This window comes from Rutidosis leptorrhynchoides, chromosome 4 (genome assembly GCF_046630445.1).
Source record: "Rutidosis leptorrhynchoides isolate AG116_Rl617_1_P2 chromosome 4, CSIRO_AGI_Rlap_v1, whole genome shotgun sequence".
NCBI lineage: Eukaryota > Viridiplantae > Streptophyta > Magnoliopsida > Asterales > Asteraceae > Rutidosis > Rutidosis leptorrhynchoides.
In genome coordinates this window covers 589,643,461-589,664,187 of record NC_092336.1, presented here as the reverse complement: position 1 = coordinate 589,664,187, position 20,727 = coordinate 589,643,461, and positions in this window count along the sequence as shown.

Below are 20,727 nucleotides of genomic sequence, written 5' to 3'. Positions count from 1 at the left end.
TAACACAGTACGCACATATACGCAGTTTTGCTAAAATACAAGGCACAAAAGCAAGTCGAAAAAGTCGGGTCGTTACATTACCCACCTGTTATTGGAAATTTCGTCCCGAAATTTAAGCTGAAGGTGATGGAGGAGCTGGGAAAAGGTGAGGATACTTCTGCTTCATTTGATCCTCTCGCTCCCAGGTAAACTCAGGTCCACGCTTGGCATTCCATCGAACTCGAACAATTGGAATCTTATTGTGTTTCAAGGTTTTGACCTCACGGTCCATAATTTCGATAGGTTCTTCCACGAAGTGGAGTTTGTCATCAATCTTAAGTTCTTCCAATGGTATGATAAGTTCTAGTGGAGCAAGACACTTCTTCAAATTTGATACGTGAAAAGTAGGATGAACATCACTCAATTGAGTTGGAAGATCCAGCCGATAAGCAACGGGTCCAACACATTCCAAAATTTCAAAAGGACCAATATATCACGGGTTTAACTTTCCATGCTTTCCAAAGCGGATTACACCCTTCCAAGGTGCGACTTTCAACATCACACGGTCACCTACGTTGAATTCGAAGTCTTTACGTTTAAGATCAGCATAACTCTTTTGGCGATCGCGGGCCGTCTTAAGTCTCACTTGAATCTGAGAAATCTTCTCCGTCGTTTCATGGACTATCTCGGGTCCGGTGATTTGCACTTCGCCTAACTCGGCCCAACAAATAGGAGAACGGCACTTGCGGCCATACAACGCTTCAAAAGGCGCAGCTTTAATACTCGAATGATAACTGTTGTTGTAAGAGAATTTGGCTAGCGGCAGATGCCTTTCCCAATACTTTCCAAAGTCAATAACACAGGCACGTAACATGTCCTCTAAAGTCTGAATCGTTCATTCGCTTTGACCGTCGGTCTAGGGGTGATACGCGGTGCTCATGTCGAGACGAGTTCCCAAGGCTTCTTGCAAAGAACGCCAGAATCTGGAAGCAAAACGGGGATTGCGATCGGAGATAATTGATAAGGACACACCATGACGGGATACAACTTCTTTGATGTACAGTTGAGCAAGTCTCTCCATTGTATCTGTTTCTTTCATTGCTAGGAAATGAGCAGATTTGGTAAGACGGTCAACGATAACCCAGATTATATCGTATCCGCCCACCGTTTTTGGTAGCTTCGTGATGAAATCCATCATAATTGCTTCCCATTTCCATTGTGGAATTTCTGGTTGTTGAAGTAATCCATATTGTCTCTGATGTTCAGCCTTAACCTTCGAAGAAGTCAAACACCTTCCAACATAAGTTGCAACATCCTTCTTAAGATTTGGCCTCCAATACTGTTCCTTGAGATCGTGGTACATTTTTCCGGCTCCTGGATGAATCGAATATCTCGAATTGTAGTCTTCATCAAGTAAAAGGCTTCGTAAATATCCATAACGAGGTACCCAAATTCTTCCGGCATAACATCGGAGTCCAGACTCCTTAACCTCGAATTTAGAGATGAGGATGTTTAGGTATTCGCGAGATATGTTCTCCTCCTTGAGAGCCTCTTCTTGGGCTACCCGGATCTGACTGTGGAGGTTTGAATGGATGGTGATGTTCAGAGCCCGAAAACGAAGAGGTACCGTTCTCTCCTTTCGACTTAAAGCGTCGGCTACAACATTGGCCTTACCAGGATGGTAACGAAGTTCATAATTATAGTCGTTCAGCATCTCAATCCATCGTCGTTGTCTCATGTTCAGCTGCTTCTGATCAAAGATGTGCTGGAGGCTTTTGTGATCGGTGAATATGGTACTCTTTGTTCCATAGAGATAGTGTCTCCACAGCTTCAATGCGAAGACAATGGCTCCAAGTTCGAGATCGTGAGTAGTGTAGTTTCGCTCATGAATCTTCAGCTGACGAGATGCATAAGCAATGACCTTCGTTCTTTGCATCAATACACAACCAAAACCATTCTTCGAAGCATCGTAGTACACAATGAAGTCGTCAATGCCTTCGGGAAGAGATAAGATGGGTGCGGTGATTAACTTCTGCTTCAGGGTTTGAAATGATGCTTCTTGTTCGGTTTTCCAAACGAACTTCTTTCCTTTGTGAGTCAGTGCGGTCAAAGGACGTGAAATCAACGAAAAACCTTCAATAAACCTTCTGTAGTAACCGGCAAGACCTAGAAATTGGCGGATGTGAGTCGGAGTAGTGGGTGTCTCCCACTTGCTGATAGCTTCAATCTTGGCGGGGTCAATTTTGATACCTTGATCACTCACAATACGACCCAGAAATTAGATTTCCTTCAGCCAAAATTCACACTTGGAGAATTTGGCATAAAGTTGCTCTCGTCTCAAGAGTTCAAGCACTAACCGAAGATGTTGCTCATGTTCTTCTTCACTCTTGGAGTAGATGAGGATATTATCTATGAAGACGATAACGAATTTATCCAGATAAGGCTTGCAGACATGATTCATGAGGTCCATGAACACGGCTGGTACGTTGGTTAATCCGAACGGCATCACGAGGAACTCATAATGACCATAGCGGGTTCTAAACGCAGTCTTCATCACATCACTCTCTTTCACCCTCAACTGGTGGTAACTGGATCGCAAATCGATCTTAGAGTACACGCTCGATCCTTGTAGCTGATCAAAAAGATCGTCAATTCGGGGAAGAGGATATCGATTCTTGATCGTCAATTTTTTGAGTTCGCGGTAGTCGATACACATGCGGAAAGATCCGTCCTTCTTCTTCACGAATAAAATGGGCGCGCCCCAAGGCGACGAGCTCGGTTGGATAAACCCTCGGTCGAGTAATTCCTGCAGTTGACTCTGCAACTCTTGCAGTTCGGAAGGTGCTAGTCGATAAGGTGCGCGAGCTACGGGTGCAGCTCCCGGTACTAGATCGATTTGGAACTCCACTGCTCTGGGTGGCAGTAATCCAGGCAACTCTTCTGGAAAGACGTCAGGGAATTCATTCACGATCCGTACATCATTCACACTCTTCTCCTCCGTTTCTAAAGCCTTCACGTGTGCTAAAACAGGAAGTCGTCCCTTCTTCATGATCTTCTGCGCTTTCATACAACTAATGAGGTTCAGCTTCGAGTTACATCTCTCTCCGTAAATAGTCAGTGGCTCACTGTCTCCTTATGGTATACGAAGTGCTTTATCTCCACAGATAATGTCGGCCTTTACTTTGGTCAACCAGTCCATGCCAACAATCACGTCAAAGCTTCCCAATTTGATAGGTATTAAGTAAATTGCGAAATCCACACCAGCTATGTTAATAATAGCTCCTCGTCCAATTTGGTCAACTTTCTCAAGTTTCCCATTGGCTACTTCTACTAGCATATTTTCTTCTAAAGGCACTAATGACCAATCTATCTTAGAGCAAAAGTTTCTATAAATATAGCTTGTATCGGCACCAGTATTAAATAGGACAGAGGCTAATAGAGTGTTGATAGTGAATATACCTGTAACCAAGTCGGGGTTCTCACGTGCATCCCTTACATTAACGTTGAAAGCTCTACCACGCGGTGGTCCGCCGTCCTTCTTTTTATTGGGGCAATCATTCCTAAAGTGGCCCTGCTGTCCACACTCATAGCATTTCCTTGGCCCATTTTAGTTTGTCCTCACAGCTGGAATGGAAATCTTGCAGTTCTTGCCAACGTGCCCGATTTTGTTGCATTTTTCACAGACCGCATTACAGTACCCGGTATGGTGCTTGTAGCACCTCTTGCACTGCGGTAGAGTTCCCTTGTAGTTGGGGTTCGAGCTAGTGTTCGGGTTGGGGTTCCTTCCGTCTTTAGGCATCTTAGCGGGGGTTTGATCATAGGTTCTCCCCTTGTTGTTGTAGTCCCACTTACGCTTCTCACCACTGGCTCCTGATTCGGATTTACCCTTCTCTGGTTCTTTGCTGATAATTTGGTTCATAAGGGTATGCGCCATTCGCATAGCTGCCTAGACGTTGGGTGGATTAGAAGAGGTGACATTCCCCTGAATGGACTTGGGAAGTCCCCACAAGTAGCGTTCCATTCTCTTAAATTCCGGGGTGACCATCTTGGGACACATCAGCGCTAATTCTAGATACCTACGGTTGTAACCATCAAGATCGTTGCCCACAACCTTTAACTCCCAGAACTCAGCCTCCATATTCTGTATCTCTGTCCTGGGGTAGTACTCTTCGATCATGGCCCCCTTGAATTATTCCCACGGAATGGCATAAGCCTCATCAATACCCTTAGCTTGAGCCAGTGTGTTCCACCAGGTTAGGGCACCGTCTGACAGCGTACATGAGGCATACTTGGTTTTGTTCGCCTCTCAGCAGTTGCTGACACAGAACACAGCTTCTAATTTCTCAAACCACCTAGTCAGACCAACTGGCCCCTAAGTGCCGCTAAAGTTGTGGGGCTTGCAGCTTTGGAACTCTTTGTAAGTGCAACCGTTCTGGACGTTCTGGTTAACCGGTGGGGCTGGGGGAATAGCATTCGCCATGGTTGCAGCTACTTGTTCCGCAATCATTTCCTCAATTTGGGCTGCTGTGGGTGCTGCTCGTCCGTTTGCCATCGCTCTTCTAAACAGAAATTTTGACTTAAGTCAAAATCCAGCATTTAATATATAATAATATAGTATATGGTAAACAGGGGAACAACACAACGCATGCCAATTAAGTAACGCAACCAGGCACAAATACCGCAAAACCAACATACAGTAATGCAAATAGAACACTGTGCAAGAATTAAACAATACAAAGTTCCATTCATTAATAAAGAGTGACATACATTCGCTTAGGTTCGTACAATACATAAGTAAAACATGAACTACATACGAGATTACATAATGAAATCTACTACAAAGCCCTATGGTGACGGTGGGTAAAGGATGTCCATTACGTGGGACATCCGATCCTCGAGCTCAGTTACCTGAGTACGGAGGATCTCCACTTCCCTTGCCAGTTCCTCGACAGAGGGAGGGGCTGGCAGAGCAGGCGGTGCTGCTGGTGCAGGTGGTGCCGGTGGTGCAAATGGTCCAGCTCCAGAAGTAGAGGCTGCAAAGCGGTAAGGCTTACGCACGAAAGGGTCAGCAGGGTAAGGAACTACCTACTTACGGGCGGTAACCCTATGACACTGACCATGTGTGTTAGTGAACGCTCGACCTCCGTTGATCCCCGGAATAACGGTGCCGTCGAAACGGTACCGCTTCTTCGGCGGGATGGAGGGTGGCTGTACAGGTGCATCATCAGGGTCCTCCTCTTCGGAATCATCATCACTAGTGTTGTCTGTGGATGAGTCGTCGGATGATGAATCGTCGAAAACAGCTGGAGGTGGCGGTGATCGGCGACCGGTAGTCATGATCTGGTATCTGAAAGGTGGGATCGGTATGACACGTCCATCAGGAAGGCGTCGGCACCAATGGTTATGCTCATTACAGAACGGGACGTCCCCGTATTCCCCGGGAATCACAACACCACCGGAGCGGAGTTGTGGCTCCGAGGGTCCTGGGGCAAGTAGAGCTGGAATCTCCGGGGGGTCCTGGGCTCCGCCTGAGGTAACCACTGGGACAGGCGTATGGCTGCTGGTTTCGGAGGATGAAGCACCGGGGTCACTGGTTAACGGGACCTGTGTATCGGTTGCAGCAGTAGGTGAGGTGGCTGACGAGTCTGAATCGCTGCCCAAAATGATGACAGGTGGAATATCCGACATCTGAACAAGGAAAAATAACTTTTCCGTGTCAGTAATTCATAGAGCAAGCACGTATTAGGCACTACAGCAACCTAGCATGGCAGTAATAATAACAGTGCTAAACAAAAATAACATGTGAAAGCAGATAGTAATCATGCAATAGCGAAAATAAGCATACAACAAGTTCGCATGGCAGTGAAGATAAGCAATAGCATGCAGTAAGATCACATAGCAGTAAAAGTAAGTAGTAGCATGCAGTAAGTCTCACAGAAACAAGTAAACTAGCAAGTTGTAGATTAGTCCTATTAGTGAATCCTACTTAGGTTCGGTCTAGACTCACTAATGCAACCTAATTCCCTACAACCAATGCTCTGATACCAAATGTGACACCCCGTACAAAACCATCGTGTATGATTCGTCAACAACAGGATCTTTACACGGTTGAATACTACATGCTGTTTGAAAACCAGTTTGCATTCATAAAAAGATAACATTTTACAAAAGATAGCACGCATCCTACGGATAGGAGCATAAACATAATTATTTGACCCTAAGGTCGTTACAAAGCCATTGTTTAAAATTAACATAAACTATGAATGCAACAGAAAAGTTCCATGAATGAGACATCTCTTAGTAATGCAGCGGATAACTAAAACAGCAGGTCCTTAACAGCAAGACAGCAAATCTAACAGCATGACATCAAGTCTAACAGCGGAAGCAATAAACCTATAGGCACCTGAGAAATACACGCTTAAAAGTCAACACGAATGTTGGTGAGCTATAGTTTAAGTTGTAACAATAACGTAAGGTAGGTCACGAGATTTCAGTGTAACAAACAATATGAAAAGTATATGTATAACTGTGGGCACCCGGTAACTAAACTTAGCGTTTATAACCCCCTGAAAGTACACTTGGCGAGTGCGTATGTTCACAAAGTATTAAACACCCATTAAATGCTAGCGCGACTAGCCCGAGTGGGGATGTCAAACCCTATGGATCCATATCTAAGATTCGCGTTCACCGGTGCAAAAACCAATGGCTAAACGTTACCGTGCAAAGGGGAATGTTTATGCCGTTGTATAACCCACACACATATATAAAGTTTAAGTACGCGTGCCTAGTATGTAAAACGTAAAAAGCGCATGTATTCTCAGTCCCAAAATAGTTAAAGTAAAAAGGGATGCTATAACTCACAGTGATAAAAGTGGTAAAGTCGGTAATGAAAGTACGCAAGTAGTAAGTCGGTCCGAAAGGTCGTCAACCTAAATCCAATGTTACTAGGTCAGTAGGTTGTCTTTATAAATTATAATAGTGCATAAAATAAGTTTAAGTGTCATCATCATCATCATAAAAGCTAAGTAAGTTTGACAAGAATAGAGATCGAAACAATAGGCTGAATTCGGTCAGCTGCTACGACCTCTACGTAAATCGAAAAGATGCATAGTCAGTGGCTATGGCTTCGTATATGAGTCCCCTAACAGCTGACCAATTTTCAGAACCTAACTCGTCTTTATTTGACCATGGCAATGGTTTAAGTGTGAGTAGGTCAGAAATTTCAGCACAACGTTAATAGGGTGTAGTGACTCTCGGAGGGCCATAAATCCTAAACCGTAACTCGGATTAAGATGAGGCCTAAACAGAAAATCAATAAACTTTCCAGTAGCCCAGGTGGCCTGATCAGATACGAAAATCAGTGGACAAGTGCTCCAGTGGGGTTCTTGGTGCTTGATGCTCATCACGGTTCTCATCCTTGATGCTTGTAGCTTCAAGTGTACAACTCGTTGATGGTTTAGCATCACTTTTGACCAAGATTCTACCATCAATACACAATATGTTAAGACCAAGTGGTATCACAACTCATTTAAGAGTCTTAGATGGATGATGAACCAATGTTACATCTTATCCTTAGTCTTAACACAATTACAAGTCCTATTTACAACAAAGTTACAAACTTTACATCAATCAAACAAGTATGAACATGATCTAAGTCAAATGAAGTGATGGAACCCTAAGCTAGAGAGCTTGGATCCATTTCACACAAGTTACAAGGTTACAAAGCTAGAAAGCTTGAACCTTTGAGTGTTCTTGAAGATCTTGAAGCATAAAGCTTGGATCTTGAAGATACATGAAGATTACAAACAAAAGTTTGAATCTTTTTCACAAAACAACATGATCAAAGCAAAAAGAACTTAGATCTAACAAAAAGATATGAAGATTCAAGCTAGAAAGCTTGCATCTTAATTGTTCTTGAAGATCTTGAAGCATAAAGCTTGGATCTTGAAGATACATGAAGATTACAAACAAAAGTTTGAATCTTTATCACAAAATAACAAGATTAAAGTAAAAGAAAGATGAATCTACAAAGTTGGTGAAGATTCAAAGCTAGAAAGCTTGAATCTTCCATGTTCTTGAAGGATTCATGCTTGAATCAACAAGATATAATCAAGATTAAGTTAAAGGAACTTGATCTCCATGAAAGAATGATGATGATACACGAAATTGGAAGGGAAAAGAAGAAGAAAAAGAGAAAACTTACAAGTAATACTAGAAAGGAAAGAAAGAAAGAACAATTGTGTGTGAAAACCAAATGAGAGCTAGTGTTTGAATGAGGGAAATTGGCTAGTATTTATAAGCAAAAATTGACATGGATTGATGACATGGAGGCCCCTAGGGCCGTAGGTTTTCATGGGGGGGGGGGAGACACCATTTTGCTTTTTGGTTAGTGGTTGTCTAAAGCATGTACTTATGCTAGAATCCTAAGTGACAATATGGATAATCCTTATCCAAATGACTAGTATGACTCATTAATTAATTTCTTTATTTATTTATTTATTATTATGGGTCACTAGTAATAATACTTGGGCTAATTAATTGGGTCACTAGCTAGAGTAAGGGTGGGCTTGAGCCCATCAAGGCAGAAAGTCCAACAAGACTAATTATTGGGCTCTAGCAATTAAATAAATAAAATTAAGCATCCAAAGGCCCAAGTAATTATTATTATAAAATAATAATTAATATTTCGCATTCATAATATTCCAGTTACTACAAAAGTTAAACGTGCGCGCAGTTCGTGGTTTATTCGAAACGTTAAATAACACTAACGGTTATAAAAGCATCCGGTGAACAAGTTAAGTATCCTACGTACTCTAAGGCACGTTTTAACATATAATTAGAAGTAAACCACGTATATAAAGTTTTCAGAGTACAAAGTAACAAAGTACGCACAGATATGCAGTTTCGCTAAAATACAAGGCACAAAAGCAAGTCGAAAAAGTCGGGTCGTTACACAATTGATTCCAAAAGTCCATTAGATTAGAGTTTTGAAATGCATTGTTTGTTTATATGACCAATATGACAATGTCATAGATAGGTCTTATTCAAGTCTTGCTTGAAGACTTTGGCGATGTAGGTATACACAGAATTTTCATTTGAAATTACACTATGCATATCAATTTCAAAAATACCATCACGTGGATAGGTATTAAGATAAATATATTATCCTTAGAAACTGAAATACCTAAGTGTGTAAATGCAAGTTCAATACTAACATATTTCAAACTATGTCGCTCGCAGTATTGAGAGCATAATGCTATTGTTCCAACAAAACAATAAGACCACTTAGAGAAGTAAGTTCAGAGGTACAAATAGCTTTAACAAAAGCTTGATCCCCCTTGCCTACTTGCAAATTCAGTGTGTCTTTCTTTAGTTTATTACTTCTTCTCATTCCCTTCATATTGTTACAGGTGTGAAGGCCACAACCAGTTAACAAAGATCTAGGAATCACTAGAAGAAGTATATAACTATATATTGAATATACCTGATTTGCTAGTCTCACCATCGTTGCCTTTCCTCAGCTCAGAATGGAAGATAGGACAACTTCCTTCTCCAATTGCCAACCTTTCCACAATGGAAACATTCAACGTCTTTTGTTGGGCTTTCCTTCTTGGAAGGTGGTGCAACACCGGCCATTTTTTTTAAACACAACGGAAGACTTTATTAACAAACACAATATAAGTCACGTCATTACATTAATTCGTGTAATTACATTTAAGTTTACACAACGGTGTTACGTTATTAAAAAACATTATTTATACAAAAGTCCACATCAGAGTTGGGTTGTCAAACATGTCTTCGGCAACAGCACCCATCCGACAAGCAGGTCCTAAACCTGCAAGGGGAGAATATGTGGGGGATTAGCGCACCGCTAAGTGAATGGAATCTATCTAACAGATATAGCTTAAGCCACACACAAGCTATATACTAACAACAACACTTGCTAACTACCAACTAGCATACAATAAGACAATACGAGGATCGGCGGCTTGTACGAGCACACGACTCCCAGCTGATCGGGCCTGAGTCTACCGATAGTCCCTGCTACTCAATTCACAGTATAGTTATCCAGATGCAGGGGGTGCATCATTCACACTATACTTTACAATCAGTAGCCTATGGACCCAACCTCCCCTAGGCATGGTTGACCTCATACGGACCTAACCTCACCTAAGCACGGTCTCGAGTCCCTAGTCTCCCTACGCCCGACTGGTGCCATTCACACAGTGTACACATAATTTACATACAACATCAGGCATACTATATTATTCTAACATGGCAATTTCTACACTATGCATGGTAAAAAGGGTCAACCACAGTAGCATGATATGCTACTTAAACTCTATTCGGAGATAGACCCACTCACTGAATACCAGCAACTAGCTCAGATAATCTATCACTGAGCGGCTTCCTTATCCTTATCACCTGAACATAAGGCAAATCAAGTTAGTTTCTGTCCATGTGTTTTTATGATTTTCAGGATGTAAATTCTGAAAATGCATAAGTGTTAAGTAGACCTTTTGTGGCGCTTTTTGTGACTGATTTTCTGTATTGTGCTGTTTTGTGTTAACGGACAGAAACTAACTTGATTTGCCTTATGTTCAGGTGATAAGAATAAGGAAGCCGCTCAGTGATAGATTATCTGAGCTAGTTGCTGGTATTCGGTGAGTGGGTCTATCTCCGGATAGAGTTTAAGTAGCATATCATGTGGTTGACCCTTTTTACCATGCATAGTGTAGAAAATGCCATGTTAGAATAATATAGTATACCTGATGTTGTATGTGAATTATGTGTACACTGTGTGAATGGCACCAGTCGGGCCTAGGGAGACTGGGGACTCGAGACCGTGCTTAGGTGAGGTTAGGGTTCGTATGAGGTTAACCGTGCCTAGGGGAGGTTGGGTCCATAGGCTACTGATTGTGAAGTATAGTGTGAATGATGCACCCCCTGCATCTGAATAACTATACTGTGAATTGAGTAGCAGGGACTATCGGTAGACTCAGGCCCGATCAGCTAGGAGTCGTGTGCTCGTACAAGCCACCGATCCTCGTATTGTCTTATTGTATGCTAGTTAGTAGTTAGCAAGTGTTGTTGTTAGTATATAGCTTGTGTGTGGCTTAAGCTATATCTGTTAGATAGATTCCATTCACTTAGCGGTGCGCTAATCCCCCACATATTCTCCCCTTGCAGGTTTAGGTACTGCTTGTCGGATGGGTGCTGTTGCAGAAGACATGTTTGACAACCCAACTCTGATGTGGACTTTTGTATAAATAATGTTTTTTAATAACGTAACACCGTTGTGTAAACTTAAACGTAATTACACGAATTAATGTAATGACGTGAATTATATTGTGTTTGTTAATAAAGTCTTCCGCTGTGTTTAAAAAAAAAATGGCCGGTGTTACAAGTTGGCATCAGAGCTTGGTTTGGCAGCAAGTACGTGCGCGTATTTTGTTCCCAAACCCCGAGGCAAGTCAAACATGTCTGTGGGAGTGGGGGCTAAGTGAAAATAGGATATACGTGTGTCAGTTGTGATTGAACTAACTGTTATCCACTAAGCTTTTGTGTGAGTTGTTTTGTAGCACAGATATGGCTGATAGAAACGCAACTGGCCCATCCAACCCCGGAACATTCAGAGCACCAGAAGAGGGTGTTGAGTCAGATGATGATCAGAATAGTTACATCCTTCAGTTAGAAAGCAAGCTAAAAGAGGCTGAAGACAAAATTAATGAGCTTGAATTAGCGAGGCATTCGGGAAATGATGATACCCCACCTGGATTCCCAACCGCACAATCCCAAACGATACCTAATGTGCACCAGAACTAGTTTCAGAATCAAATACCTAACCAATATTATATACCACCGCAAAACACTTTTACTTACCAAAATCCCATGATGATGAACCCATACCAAATGCAAATGTTTCAACAACCATACATGCAACCACCCAAAAGGTGTACTTATAAGAACTTCTGTGATTGCAAACCCTTCAAGTTTTTTGTAAGTACTGATCCGACTGTAACTCTCAATTGGTTGCGAGAAATTGAAAGGGTATTTGAAGCGTGTCAGTGTGAACCTGAGCTGAAAGTAACGTATGCTAGTCGAATGTTGAAAGGAAGGGCTATGATTTGGTGGGATTCTTTGATTTCCAGTATACCAAAAGAATAAGTGAGTGTGATCACGTGGGAGCAGTTTTATGGGAAGGTGTGTGAACAGTATTGTAATCCATTTGATATGAACTGAATCAAGACTGAGTTTCTTGAAATGAAGATGACCCCTCAAATGACGATCGATGAGGTAGTAGAAAAGTATATGGATAAACTGAGGTTTGTACAACAATGGGTGCCAGACGAAACGTCTCGTATCCAGCATTTTGTTAATATCATTTTGCCAGAGTACCGCACTTTTGTTAGAACAGCTACATCATTGTCTCAAGCTGTTGTGATGGCTAAGATGGTAGAAAGTGATGTTCAGGCTGCCAGAAACAGAATGTTTGGCAACGTGCTACAACAAGGTGGGAAAGTATCTGGTCAATCAGGATCTAAATCCAAGAAGTCTAGTGGGTTTAAATCGAAGGGTAAAAGTGGCCAGAGTAGTTCTGTGTCTGGATCAGGTAAAGGGAATTGGTGTCACATGTGTCGATCTTCTCACAGTGGGCAATGTTCTGAGGCTACAAGAAGATGTTTAAAGTGTGGTGTTGTTGGGCATGAGTCTTCAGCATGTCCGTATCCAAATAGTGTGTGTTGGAGTTGTCACAAACCAGGGCATCGTGCGGTTAGTTCTCCGTCGAAGAGTGGTAGTTCCGGGGCAAGGTCAGGGGCGCGTTCAGCATCAGCCATAGGGTCAACTGCCTCGAGTGGGCAGAAGAGGAAGAACCCTCCAACAGCAGAGGCTAGAGCTTTTCAGATGTTGGTTGAAAATGCTGTGGCAACCGACGAAGTGATCACCGGTATGTTTCTAATCAACTCAATACATGCTCGCGTATTGTTTGATTGTGGTGCCAATAGGTGTTTTATGTCCCTAGATTTCTGTGCTAAGTTGAAATTACCAGTTACTGTGTTACCCAAGCTGGTTAGTGTAGAAGTAGCTGATGGTAAGATCACACCCGTCACAACATATGTGTCTGGGGTTTGTATAGAGATCGAAGGGAAGTCTTTTCCGGTGACTTGTTTAGTGTTACCTATTCCTAGCTTTGATGTAGTATTAGGAATGGATTGGCTGAGCTCGCTTAGGGCTAATATTAAGTGCGATAGGAAAATGATTACCTTTCGTTCGACCGATGGAACCCGTGTTGTGGCCCGGGGGAGCGGGGCAGGTATAATTTTTTGTTGATAACCATGATGAAAGCGAAAAAGTCGATGGCAAAGGGTTGTGATTCGTTTCTTGCGTATGTGATTCATGCGAAGAAATAAAAGAGAACAGTGGCCAATATTCCAGTAGTATCAGAATTTTCCAAAGTGTTCCCAGATGAGTTACCAGGTCTTCCGCCGGTAAGGGAAGTCGAATATAAGATTGAGTTGGTTCCTGGAACAACTCATGTTGCAAAAGCTCCTTACCGATTAGCGCCGTCTGAAATTCGTGAAATGATGTCACAGATTCAAGAGTTATTAGATCGTGGGTTAATCCGACCGAGTTCTTCACCGTGGGGTGCTCCGGTATTGTTTGTTAAAAAGAAAGATGGGTCAATGCGTATGTGTATTAATTATCTTGAATTGAATAAAAGAACAGTAAAAAATAAGTATCCGTTACCTCGAATAGATGATTTGTTCGATCAGTTACAGGGTGCTTCATTCTTTTCTAAGATAGATTTACGATCCGGGTATCATCAGGTTCGTGTTGCTGAATCAGATATACCGAAAATAGCGTTCAGAACTAGGTATGGTCATTTTGAATTTCTTGTCATGCCGTTTGGGTTGACGAATGCGCCAGCAGTCTTCATGGATTTAATGAATAGAGTGTGTCGTCCGTTCTTAGATAAGTTTGTGATTATGTTCATAGACGATATACTAGTGTATTCAAAGACAGAGAGTGAACATGCTGAACACCTGAGACAGGTTTTGAATTTACTGAAACATGAGCAGCTATTTGCAAAATTTTCAAAATGTGAATTTTGGTTACGTGAGGTGCAGTTTTTGGGTCATGTGATTTGTGGTGAAGGTATAAAGGTTGATCCGATAAAGATAGAAGCGGTAATGAATTGGAATTCTCCGAAGACTTCGACTGAGATTAAGAGTTTTCTGGGGTTGGCTGGTTATTATCACAGGTTTATCAAAGATTTTTCTAAAATAGCGGGTCCGTTGACTAAGTTGACTCGTAAAGATGTAGCCTTTCGATGGACTGATGAACAGGAAAAGGCTTTTCAGATTTTGAAACAGCTACTGTGTCAGGCACCAGTGTTAGCTTTACCAGAAGGTTCAGATGACTTCGTAGTATACTGTGATGCGTCATTTGCTGGGTTGGGTTGTGTATTAATGCAGAGAGATAAAGTAATCGCCTACGCCTCGCGACAGTTGAATGTTCACGAGAAGAATTATCCAGTGCATGATCTTGAATTGGATGCAGTAGTGTTTGCTTTGAAACTTTGGAGACACTATTTGTATGGAACCCATTGTGTTATTTGTACAGATCACAAGAGTTTGCAGTATATCTTCTCACAGAAAGAATTGAATATGCGTCAGAGACGATGGCAAGAGTTGATCAAGGATTATGATTGTGAAATTAAATATCATCCGGGTAAGGCAAATGTGGTTGCAGATGCGCTAAGTCGTAAAAAGTCAAGTGAAAATGTGAAATTCCTTCGGTTGAATGTAACTTCAGATTTGATTAACAGCTTAAGAACCGTTCAGGCCTGTACTTTGGAGGACGAACATATTAAATTTGAACAAATGATCAAACGAAAAGTGGACTTAATTGATGACTCACGTGGACTAAAGACCTTAAACAATCGTGTTTGGGTGCCTAAGCTTGGAGATTTGAGGGATTTAATCATGATAGAAGCTCACAAATCTAGATTGACAGTACATCCAGGTAGTAATAAGATGTATCATGATTTGAAAACAGAGTATTGGTGGCCAATAATGAAAACAGATATTGCCTGTTATGTTGAAAGGTGTCATATTTGTGCTCAAGTGAAGGCAGAACATCAGAAACCTTATGGTTCGTTACGTCAGTTACAGATTCCAGAGTGGAAATGGGAACATATAACGATGGATTTTGTGACCAAATTACCTCGAACTCAGAAAATACATGATATGATTTGGGTAATAGTGGATCGTCTAACTAAAAGTGCTCATTTTCTTGCTACTCGTGAGACAGCTTCGTTAAGTGAGTTAGCCGATTTGTACGTGAAAGAAATAGTTAGTCGACATGGTGTGCCGTTATCGATCATTTCAGATAGAGATTCCAGATTTGTGTCGAATTTTTGGAATAGTCCTCAACAGAATCTGGGTACACGTATGAATTTAAGTACAGCTTATTATCCTTAGACAGACGGTCAGAGTGAAAGAATGATACAGACTTTAGAGGATATGTTAAGGGCTTGTGTGTTAGAATACGGTGGTTCGTGGGATACACATTTACCGTTGGTCGAATTCGCGTATAATAATTCATATCATTCGAGTATAGGGATGCCGCCCTATGAAATGTTGTACGGTCGTCATTGCAGAACTCCGACTTGTTGGTTAGAAGCCGGGGAGAAACAGTTTGCAGGTCCCTAAATTGTTCAAATGACAGCTGAAAAAGTTGCAATCGCGAGAGAAAAGTTGAAAGCCGCTAGAGATAGGCAGAAAATGTATGCTGATCCGCGTAGACGTCCGGTAACATTTAATGTGGGTGAACGAGTGTATCTAAAAGTTTCACCGTGGAAAGGGATTATCAGATTCGGTAAACATGGTAAGTTAGCACCAAGATTTATTGGTCCATTTCAGATCAGTGAAGTGTTGAATGATCAGACTGTGGTGTTAGATCTTCCACTAGAGTTAGCCGGTATTCATAATACATTCAACGTGTGTTTTCTTCGTAAGTGTAAAGTCGATGATGAAACGCAACTTCTTCCTTTAGAAGATTTAAGGGTCGATTTGAATAAGAAATTGGTGGAAGAGCCGGTCCGTGTAGTTGACCGAAAGGTGACTAAGTTGAGAAATAAAGAGATACCGATGGTGTTGATCGAGTGGAAACACAGTTTGGGTTCTAATCTTACGTGGGAGATAAAAGAGTTGATGAGGACTCGCTACCCTCATTTATTTGACCAAGACCAGATTCCGAGGACGGAATCTTCTTAAGGGGGTGGATTTGTAACAGACTGAAACCCGGGCTAGTTGTAAGTTGCCTATTTTGCCCTTAGGGTTTGTGCTTAGTCTTAAGTGCTTTTATTTTAATTATTTTTTTAGTGTTTTATTATAATTTTGTTGTGACCAGTTTGTGACAAGGGTCCCAGAACAGGTTTGTTTATTTTAATTGGACCTCGTTTGGGTTACCTAATCTTGTGCGAAAGATATCAGATAACTGGTAAATACCCGTGTGTTGTGGGGTATAAGGTTTTAACCCCAAATTAAGTGTATGAGCAGCTAATTTCCCTCATTTGTTTCCTGAACCTTCCTCTCACTCACACCTTCACCTAACCTCATCTTCACCATCTCAAACAACCATAAATCATTTGATCTCTAATTGAAGCTTGATTTTAATGTCAAATCGTTCCTTGTGTTGTTGTTATTCTAACAAGGTAAAGTTTGTTTAATTTCGTGATCAAATCAGTGTCAAAATGGGTGTTTTAGTCAAGTTTTATGAAAATGGGGTTTTGTGTCAAATTAGTAGAAATTGATGTTGTTTGTGTTTGAATGTTATGGGTTTATGTTCTAAAATGTTTAGTGTAAAAGATGTAACGAGTTTTGAGGTCAAAAACGTGTCCAAAGTCGAGATTTGGTGATTTTGGGTTGAAACCCGTCACTTTGCTGCTGTTGCAGCTGATGAACTACCTTCGGCCGATGGTTGTTGACCATCTACCGATGGTGAGGGACGACCGGCCGGTGGACAAGACCATCTACCGATGGTGTATGACTTCTGACCGACTAATGTAATTTTGACGATCGACCGATTGGGGGAGACCATCGACCGATGGTGTGTCGACGATCGGCCGATGGATGGGACCATCGACCGATGGTCTTTGGCAGTGAAATTTTACAAAGTGTTGAATTATAGCTGTTATGCTGTCCGTGTGTTTTTATGATTTTCGGGATGTAAATTCTGAAAATGCATAAGTGTTAAGTAGACCTTTTGTGGCGCTTTTTGTGACTTATTTTCTGTACTGTACTGTTTTTTGTTAACGGATAGAAACTAACTTGATTTGCCTTATGTTCAGGTGATAAGGATAAGGAAGCGGCTCAGTGATAGATTATCTGAGCTAGTTGCTGGTATTCGGTTAGTGGGTCTATCTCCGGATAGAGTTTAAGTAGCATATCATGCTACTGTGGTTGACCCTTTTTACCATGCATAGTGTAGAAATTGCCATGTTAGAATAATATAGTATGCCTGATGTTGTATGTGAATTATGTGTACACTGTGTGAATGGCACCAGTCGGGCCTAGGGAGACTGGGGACTCGAGACCGTGCTTAGGTGAGGTTAGGGTCCGTATGAGGTCAACCGTGCCTAGGGGAGGTTGGGTCCATAGGCTACTGATTGTGAAGTATAGTGTGAATGATGTACCCCCTGCATCTGGATAACTATACTGTGAATTGAGTAGCAGGGACTATCGGTAGACTCAGGCCCGATCAGCTGGGAGTCGTGTGCTCGTACAAGCCGCCGATCCTCGTATTGTCTTATTGTATGCTAGTTGGTAGTTAGCAAGTGTTGTTGTTAGTATATAGCTTGTGTATGGCTTAAGCTATATCTGTTAGATAGATTCCATTCACTTAGCGGTGCGCTAATCCCCCACATATTCTCCCCTTGCAGGTTTAGGTACTGCTTGTCGGATGGGTGCTGTTGCAGAAGACATGTTTGACAACACAACTCTGATGTGGACTTTTGTATAAATAATGTTTTGTAATAACGTAACACCGTTGTGTAAACTTAAACGTAATTACACGAATTAATGTAACGACGTGACTTATATTGTGTTTGTTAATAAAGTCTTCCGCTGTGTTTAAAAAAAAAATGGCCGGTGTTACAGGTGGAATATTTTTCCTAGCAAATGATTTGTCATTTTCTTTCCACAAATTATTCGGCTTATTCTTTTTCACCCTTCAATCCTATTTCTTTCTGATCATCGAACAACATTCGATAATCATTTTGCTGAGCAGCAGCAACTGCCACAATAGCAAGAAATGATATGGGTTCTAAACTTTATTCAACTTCCAATTATTCTTGAGAACAATTCTCAGGTTGCAGTGCCAGTCTAGGAAATTTGAACATTGAGTTTATCCTTCTCCAACAAAGACGGAAGTGTGTTTTGATTTACGATTTGATTATTTGACATCTACAACATATATAAGATTCAATTTAGTATTTTCGATATTGAGCTTTAATAAATTAACTACCCAAGTTTTTATAATATTTTTAAAAAACAATTAATTTACGAAAGCCTAAGATCCACATAAAGGTTCCATAGCTACATCTGTTGATCAGCTAGCAGTTATGGAGTCTATTGGTAGGTAGTGGGTACCAATTGCATTACAAGTACAACTCTTAGATCTTTATGGGACCTAGAGATATATGTAGTCCAACAAACCACTATTATCTAATGGCATGTTTGTCCCATCATTGCCTCGAACTCAGGTCTCACCGTGAATACGATTAAGTCGTCCAATTTGGAAACAGTGGAAATTCACGCCAGTCTTACTAGATTAGAAATTCCACCTCGTTGTTATAATTCACGCTAGTCTTAATAGGTTAGAAAAATAACGAGGAGTGTTTGCAAGCTCATTGGATGGCATGATCTAATTTTGATCGGTATTTGAAAATGTTTGTGTCAACGAATAATGCATGCACACAAGATTTGCTACACTATTAGTCAAAAAACATTTTAACCAATTGTATATGTCGATTATGTTTGTGATCTAATTTGTTATTTAATTTATAGGATATAAAAATAACAAATACACAAATGTGTATCATTTTAAAACAGTTTTAAAAGATGTCGTTCATATATATTATCTGAGTTTCAAAAATATTTAACATTAAACTCGTTAGAGTTTAACTTATTTTAAAATCATCAATTGTAATCTTTGAAACTCTTTTAGAGTTTTAGTTAATGTTTCCATCAAAAAACATATATATAATTTGAGTCTCAAAATTATTTAACTTTAAACTTGTTTAGAGTTTAACTTTTTAAAATCATCAATTTTAATCTTTGAAACTCGTTACCGGTTTTATTTGATGTTTTCATCAAAACATTATGCATATATATTAATCAACAATTATATATGAATACGAAAATAAAACACAACCATGCATCACACACACATAGCCTAGCCCAAAAAACCTATGCTTGATCCCATGAGTCGACATGAGATCAAGAGGTCAAACTAAGGATAGTATCATAGCTCCCACTTGATCCAAGAACCAAGTGAAAACTTAACGAACACCATCGTTGTTAACTTGATCTATCCTCCATCTTCTAAGCCAAACTCCATTTTGTATTTTATCTTCAATCTTCATCTTGTTGCATTTATTTAAAATTAAAAAATACAACTAATCTAGCACTTTTACAAATTTAAATAATTCTAAATACAATACTATGAAATTGAAAAATAGATATATACAACTTTGGCTTCAAAATGGCATTTCTAATAAGATAAATAACCAACATGACATAATATTGCCGTAATCAACAATCACAACAATTTCATATAGGTCGGAGCATTATTGGCTATGTGTGCAATCACAATTTTAATAACTACATTATTAAAACCTAAGTATGGCTTGTCCATGGTTACAATGCACGTGTATAACCATGGAACAAAATAAACAACAATTATTCAAGCCATAGTAAATAAATTCAAAATTTAAAACTAGTGATGTTTTTAGATCTTATTTGTGCGTTGTGAGGTTAAATTCTAAATCAACTAAGTTGACTTTAAAAACCATAAAGGTTTCAATTTTACCAATTCACCACGAAGCTAGATTTAAGAAAATCACATGACAATTAAAATGGTGTAAAAGCGGCTCGGATACCACTGTTGGAAAATTATGTGTACTTTTAAATCAGATTAACGCAGCGGATAGTTAAAAATAATCAGTTATTATTTTATAAACCATTTACAAAATTAAATATTCATATATTTAAATTTAATAAAACATGCACATGATTAATGATCCCGAAGATACAGTTACACCACTAATAATTGTCAAAATATGTAATTCACAAAGTGAGTAAACGATATACCTTTCTTGAAGAAACTGATTGAAGGAGAGAAACCTACGATCAAAAATATGACCGTCTCTTAGGATAGTCCAAACTACACTTCAAACGACCGTCAATGGATGCTAGTCCAAACTCAAATATCGTATTAATATAATCCAATTATATTAATACATTAATCGATAATACTCTTGCACATGTATGTTGAGATTTATCAAAGGAAAGCAAAACAAATATGTTATTTTTCCTCTCTTCTCTCTTACTGATCTCATAACCCAACGATCATATATATATATATATACATATATATATATATATATATATATATATATATATATATATATATATATACTCTATCTGTTTGGTAGCAAAAAGCAAATCAAAAGAATATATT